Below are 8,188 nucleotides of genomic sequence, written 5' to 3'. Positions count from 1 at the left end.
CACCGCCCGCCCGTCGCAACCAGCCCATAGATTTCCTCCCACCTTTCCCCTCCTCCCCTTCTCCGGCCAAGAACCTCGCCGCCGCCTCCGCCCGTTCCTCGCCGGCCCGCCATGGCGCTGTACCCTTATCCCCTTCGCCGCTGCTGCTCACGCTCCCTTTTCCCCATCGCCTCCGCCACCTCTGCTCGCTACACCACAGCCACACGGCCATCCCCATCCAGATCCAACCACCGCTGCACGTAGACGAGGCGGCGTGCGGGCGGGGCGCACTAGCGCGGCCCTCCGTGCGCGTGCACCGGCAGGTCCTCGAGGCGGCGCCGTCGGGGATCGTCTCCGGGCTCGACCTCGGCCGCCTCAACTCCTCCCGCGCCGGCGGCTCGCTCCGCAAGGTCGCGGCCGAGGCCGGCGCCGCTGGGGCCTGCGTCTTCGCCGACCTGTACGCCCTCGCGGGCGCGTCCCTGCCGTACCCGCTGGATGAGGAGGACAGGGTCAAGTGCCTGCACTCCATCGTGCTCGCCGGCGACGAGTTCCCTCCATGGCCATGGCCTCGGCCTCCCTTCCCCGACCGCCAAGACGCCGGCACGGAGGCTGCTCTCCGCCACCGTCAGGGCCATGGCGCCGGCTAGCCCCAACAAAGGTACTGCACAGTCGCGGCGGCGGATGGCAAGTTCACGCCGGTCATCAACAAGAAGGCCGGCTACTCCTTCGTCTACCCATTCGGATGGCAGGTACTACTCCATGAATCCTCTCCTCTGCTCTGCTCCATACGCATGCATACACTTGGTGATGAGGCTGAATGAATGAATGTGTGTGTGGGTGGGTGCAGGAGGTGTATGTGCAAGGGCAGGACAAGGTGTACAAGGACGTTATCGACCCCGCCGTCCGTGAGTGGACCTCAAGGGCATGAGCTTCCAGAAGAACATGCAAGCAGCTCCGCTGCCAAGCCATCAGCCCAACCAGATGGAGTTGGCTGTGCTAACCTCTTTAGAGCCATAACAATAAGTTTACTCGAATCAGGGAAGATTCTGCATAAGTAACTAAATTCAGCAGCCCAATGCTATACAGCATAACAAATGCCAAAATGCCCATTTATGCTCTGTTTTTCTAATCCTAGTTATGTATTCTCCAGCTAAATGCCTTGCATGTGTATTATATACTTTATTGTTCTTGCTGGAGTACTAGAAGAGTAGTGCTATCTTGCTGCTGGTGACACTCCATCGACTACTCACTGTTAATTTATTTTGAGTGGCCATAATTTCCTTCCTAGCAGCACCACAGAGTACCACCCGCTCTCTTGTCTCACCCATAACAGCAATTTACTAGCAGTACGTGTCTTGGGTATTATCTAGGTCCCTTCTACTACTACACCCAGTTACTTGTGTGTATCCTATTACTTACTAGTTAGTACACATGTGTAGTAGTACTGTACTAAAATCTTCTTCCTCAACTACTACAATAGTTCTTGTAGTAGTGGTGTCTTACTGCCAGTGACAGTTATCGAGTTTATTAACTCCAAATGAAGTGAACTGGGCATAATTCTCTAGCTGCGGTACATAGTGCTATATGTTTCCTTGCCTTACCAACAAAATGTACTAATATGTCTCTTGTGACACGCTAGGTCGATTCTACGCCTTCGAGAAACCTGTAGTACTTGTATATCTTCATGTTTGAGCACTCGAGCAGTACTTCAAAATGGAATAGCTTAATTCACTGAATTTGGTTGTAGTACTAGTTGATTCACTGAGAAGATTCAGTAATGAGTTGATTCACTAAGAAGACTCAGTTTTTTGTGCTGGCTTCTTTCCATTGTGGAGCTCGCTGTGTGACAAGTCTGTTCATTCCTCTAGATGTCCCGTCACTTGGCATAAGTAATTAAGTAGGAATAGTTTCAGGTGAATCGTAGCTTTGCTATTGCTTCATTTCATCTGATACATGCATGAAATTGAACTGCACTTGATGCAGCGCCATTATGGTCCCTGAAATTAGCTTATGTTATTGAATTTTTTATTTCCTCGCCTGAGAACAACCGTATCATCATATTCTACCAGGACCTTTGTTTGTTTCTGTGAGCTTGCCTCTGTGGCTAGCACATATCATATGTGATCCATGCTGTCTCTTTTCCGCCCACTTAAGCTTGGATCAAAGTGGCATATTACTTTTGTGATAACTGAGAGAACTGCGAGGCTTTCTTTTCTACTTTGGCATATAATATTAGAACTAATATTTGAGTGCATTTTTATTATGCTGTTGTAATATGTAATGTAGTTTTCAAAGCATGTCTGCTGTTGTAATTCAGTATTTATATGCAGCAACAGATTATCCAGTACTGTTGCCTACATGCTTCTGGCTGCTGATACTTTTCATTTTTCTCAGTTCTTCTTGCTTCGGATTGCTTCCTCCCTGACACCCTGATCCAGATGACGGCAGCAGCGATGGCGTCCACACTCAAGCGTGCCTAACTCTCCATCTATAACTGGCCCGTCTTCTTTGGACGGTTAGTTGCTTCCTCCCCACTTTGAAATCTCAATCTCCTTTCTTGTTGATGGGCTTGTTGAATGATTCGTATATCTGTGGATGTAGGGTGCAGGTGCTCTACTACATGCTGCTGGATAGTTTACCTGGACGTGTACGTCGCCAGTCGAGAGGCGTCTCCAGCTTGTGCAGACCGCCGTCTGGCTCTATCATTGATCAATTATCTGTAACTTGCCGACGTGCTTTCTAGGCCGCTAGTTTTTTATTTTGCCTATAAATGCATGAGTCATTCTCGCTGAAATGACATGATTTAGCTTTTAGTTCTTCTGGCCAAACATGTGTTTTAGCCTTTTGCCTTTGCTTATCAACAGTTGTTTTGCTTGTTTTTGAGCTACTGCCACTTTGAGCCGATGTAGGTCTGTAGTTATTTATTGCAACTGAGCTTCTATATTGCATTGTTGGACCATTGATTGCCACCTCTTAGATTTACTGTCATATGGAGTGGATAAATTTGCACCCAGCTTACTAGTAATCTGAGCACTTGTTAGTTTAGTCAGGTAGGATTAGAGTGAAATGATAATGTAGGAAGTACGTATCATAAATATATGAAAGGCTACAATCCTTGAGAGAACCTGGTTCTACTTTTGCAAATGCTTAGTTTACTCATGATATGGTTTCTGTAGCTATGTGATGCAACATACATATATACTGCTGCCTTGGAACAGTAATAAAATATGAATATGTGCTATTTGCTAGCAGTCCTTCCCTTTCCAAGATACATGAAAGTGCAGAGACTATCAATCCGAAAATATGAATATGTACATTTTGTTCTCATTTCTCAGTTTTGGCGCCTCTTGTTGATGCAGGTGCACGTGACTGTTGTTGAGGACATGGTGTTCTTTTTGGCGCGCCCAAGTATTGGGTGATGCTTGCCTGCATGGTTACTGCAGCTCCAGTTCATCCCTCATGTCAAGTTTCGCCAGCGCGAGGCAAGCGACCGAGGTGGCTGTTGCTGTGACCGAAGATCAGAAGAAGCTTGGAGATGTCCACAATAGTTTTGTATTTCTGATTGTATGTACATCTTGATGGATCATGCAGATGTGCTGTTCTGAGTTTCATAGAGTGATTTTTGGATTTGATCATTTAATTGTGAGAATTATTTATTGTTTGCTGTTGAAATGTGTAAAATTGAAATCTGTGAATGAAAAAGGCTGAATGTTCGTCTATTGGATCGAATAATATTTGAGCTCTAAAAAGGCTATGGCCCAAACAATAGTGGACTGGAATATTGTGCATTTCTGAAAAACAAAAACAAAAGGCTGAATGAAATGGAATGCAAAATGGCCTAAGCCCAGAAAATAAAAAGGCCGAATTGTAGGGCTTGGCCCATGAACCTGACCAAAAATTGACAGAAAAAAAACACAAATAGGCTGAATTATTGGGCTCGGCCCATCTAAAGCACCGAAATGGACCGGGCTGAATCTTTTCAGTGACCTTTGCAATTGGTCGGAATTTTGCCATGTCAGATTGCCACGTCGGATCCGACGTGGCCTGGTCAAACAGCCAGTGACCAAAACAAAAGGTCATGGGTTCAACGACCTTCTTTTAAAGGTCGCTATAGTCAGTTTACGACGGCCAGCTTTTGACCTTCTGTTTTTGGTCACAAAAAGGTCATAAATGGAAATTTGTGACCTTTCAGTGACCAATAGTGGTGGTCATAAGTTGACATATTTCTTGTAGTGTACTCCCAGCAATTTAGGAGTTTGGGTGCACACAAGGACAACCTCGATGATTATACGATAGACCTAAACACCGATAAGAGGCTTTACCAAAGAAGATATAATAGACCAGTGTCCTCTGAGGTCGCTGCAATTTGGGTTGAGGGCACTGACCTAGCAAAAAGTTTTGACCGCAAGATAACACTTTACGGTAACAACAACGAAAGGCATAGTATACGTGTGACCTCAGGGGCATACGACCCGTTGTCATATCCATTATTCTATCCAATGGGGGAGCTAGGTTGGCATCCGAAGCTACCCAAACGTAATGTTGATTGGGAGGTTGTACAAAATCCTCGTTTGTGTCATGATGATGAGGATGATGCAGGTATGTCGTTTTGTGTCCCACTTTGTTACAAATAATTCCTTTTTTTTTAAATAATGCTCACGCGATCCGAATCAATCGTGTGCAGAGGGGAATAGCAGGTTATGCGTCTCTGTTAGAGACTACTACTGTTACATGCTGCAAACAAGGCCTGCGATCTTCAATCCAATACTCTGTGGAGCACGCCTGCTGCAACAATGGGCGGTTGACATGTACATCAAGATTGAGAGCTGTCGGTTGAGGTGGTACAGGAAGAACCAGACACATATCTGTGCCGATTTGTATAAAGGAGTTGTTGATGCGATAACATCGGGGAAGACGCGAGCAAGCGCTGTTGGGGTGAGAATAGTACTCCCTGGAACTTACCTTGGTGGCGACCGCGACATGAAGAAGAGACATTGGATGCCATGGCAATTGTACATACATACGGGAAACCTGACATCTTCTTGACCATGACTTGCAACCCTAAATGGGAAGAGATAACAAATGAGTTGCTTCCCGGACAGACGGCGCAAGACCGACCTGATATTGTGGCTCGCGTGTTCTATGGCAAACTAGAGGCTATGAAAGATATGTTGCTCAAGAAGATGGTCCTGGGTGTTGTTGTTGCTTATGTTTACGTAGTCGAGTTCCAGAAAAGAGGCCTCCCCCACGCACATTTTTTGTTGATCATGGAGTCAAACTATAAACTTCTTGTCCCGAGCAGTATGACCAACTCATTTCCGCAGAACTCCCAGACAAGCAGAAGTATCCGGAATTGTATGCAATGGTGGTAAAACATATGATGCACGGACCATGCGGTGCTCTCAACCCGAATAATGTTTGCATGCAAGATAATGAATGCAAGTGCAGATACCACTACTAGAAATACCACTACTAATGGCGCACCTAATATGGCCATTAATGGCGCATCACTGGTGCGCCATTGATAGCACGCCATTAGTAATTTTTACTAATGGCGCACCACCTGGTGCGCCATTAGTATCTGGTATACTAATGGCGCACCACCTGGTGCGCCATTAGTATATGCGAGGGTGCGCCATTAGTATGCCTCCCAGGGGGCATGTATACCCAGGTGCTTTGGCATACTAATGGCGCACCACCTCTGGATGCGCCATTAGTAACCGCAGCATACTAATGGCGCACTACCCGGTGATGCGCCATTAGTATGCACTGTCATACTAATGGCGCACTGTCGTGTGATGCGCCATTAGTATGAATATTAGGTTTTTTTATTTTTTTATTTTCTGTTTTTTGCACAGGTTACAAAATGTATAATTTGACAAAATATAGACAGCACACATCAACAATAGATTCATCAAATACAATAGAAGATTAGTCTTTGAATACAATTCATCATATTAGTCTCCGAATACAATTCATCATATTAGTCTCCGAATTAAAAAGACCGAACAAAGATAGAACATTATATTACAACTCTCGAGACCGCGAGTAGAGAGTTTGTCTTCGCATTACAAGTCGATATCGATCATCTAAACTACCATCACATAGAAGAGAGCTGCGGTCATCACGATGAGCATCATCACGATGAAACTCGTCTTCATCCGGTTCCTCCAACGCTCCCTCCCCTCTCCCGCTAGATAGCGGGCGTATCTAGATTCGGCCTCGGCCCTAGTGGTGTACCCTTTGTAACTGTTACCGCTGAATCGGTGAACCTGTCTCCGACACTCCTCCCAGTCATCGTAGACTCCGGGAACCTTACCCTTGTACACGACATACGTCGGCATCGCTATGCACTAGCCAAACGAAACGTTAGTACCAATTCACAGACAGTACATAAGCAATATATAATTATGCAACAGAACGATCGGAAGAGAAAAGCAAGACATTAATAGCATCGATTACATCTAAGTTGAACGACTCTCGAAACCAAAGAGACATACTACAAGTTCATTGAAGTTTAATTACAACATGAGCCAATCGATGTTTCAGAACTAGACAACTCGACTCAAGGGACCGGAGCGTGGATGAAGCCGCCGTCTATCTCGGGAGTCATGAAAGAACGGGCGTTGTCATCCTGCATTTGTAGCATTGTGTCGATGTCACTGTTGGACGGTTGATTTCTGAGGTAGAACTGCCCCGAGGTACGAAGGACATCTTGATGGATGATTTCCGCAAACTCCGACTGGATGCGAAAGAATTCTTGTCGGAGGTCCGCGTCCTGGATTGCCGACACGCTCGCGGCCCAATCTTGGAGTTTACTCGGTAGCAGAAGTTGATGATGGTCCCGTACGATCGCCCGCATGTGATGGATGGCGTAGTAGGCACCCTTCTGACCGCCAGGCGGCTGCTTGACGCAGCAGAACGTCGTATTGTGGGAGAACACGTGCTTGCCGTACTTACGAATAGGCCTGGTGAAGGTGCCTCCAGATTGGGCGTAGCCGGGGAGAACATCATCAAGAACCTTCTTGACATTTGTGTAGTCTATGTTCGACTGACGGTCCGGGTCGAAATACGTGGCCATGGAATATTTGGGGCTTAGGAGGATGAGCGTGCAACGTGTGTCACTGCAGAAAACACGGAATGTTAAAAGAAAAACGATCGAAAAGTAAGAATTCATATGTTACGGGCCGGTTGAGGGGAGGACTTACTCGGGAAAGTAAGGCACGAGGAAGTTATCCTTATCTTGGTTTGCCAGAATGACGCCTTCGAGGTAAGAACTCGCGACTTGCCGGTCCCCAGCGCTGCCCAAGATCTTGGCACGCATGTAGAAGGGGTCGACTATCACGATGTCCGGGGTCTTGTCGCGAATGATCAGCATCTCCATACTCAGCGAAAATAGCCGAACGAAGGTGTAGTGCAGCGGATGAAGGTTAAACATAGCAAAGATGTCATCAAACCGCAGGACGATCGTACCCCCGATGTCGCCATCCACAAAGCCCTTGCCCTCTGGCACCTTGGCCACGAAAACCGGGTATGCCACATCCTTCTCTCTGAGACGCCGCTTCTCCAAAGAAAGAACACTGTCGTGCAGACTCCGCATAGCACCGGTTGCAGCATTGAGCATATTTGGTGGTAGCATCGCCCTACCCGCCACATGCACCCTCCTCGAGATATCCTGCGGTGAAGGTGGCCCGTCCTGAGCACGGATCGTACTCGGTGCCGGCTGGCTCACACCCTTCTTAGTCTTTCTTTTGCGTGCCTTCTTCTTCTCCTATAATGGGACCGAGTTCTGCTCATAGACCGCCTTCTTGAGTGTGTTGGGGCTGATAATATTTCGCACCTCGCCTATCTGAGGCTCGGTGAAGTCGGCAGCTGGAGGCGTCTCCTGAGAGCTGAACGCCAGACGGCGCCTGTTGCAACTTGGCTTCTCCGCGGTACGAGCTAGATCGCACACGTCTTTTGTTGGGTTTGGTTCTTGAGAAGGAGGCCCCATGAAGTCGCCATCGTACCCATGCTCGGCAAAGTACTGATCGACGTTGCCAAATGTATCATCGTCGTCGTCGTCGTCGTTCTGATCCTGTGCCATATGCATGTTTGGATCCAGTGGCATAGGGATGTCCGGCACCGTTACGGCGGTCTTGCCATGGGGCCGACTTGGCGCCGGCACGACTGGCGGTGTTGTCTTTGGGGTGGTGTCCCCCACCCCCAA

The sequence above is a fragment of the Triticum dicoccoides genome, chromosome 7B, assembly GCF_002162155.2.
Source record: "Triticum dicoccoides isolate Atlit2015 ecotype Zavitan chromosome 7B, WEW_v2.0, whole genome shotgun sequence".
In the NCBI taxonomy this organism is placed as follows: domain Eukaryota; kingdom Viridiplantae; phylum Streptophyta; class Magnoliopsida; order Poales; family Poaceae; genus Triticum; species Triticum dicoccoides.
Note: the sequence above shows the minus strand (reverse complement) of the source record.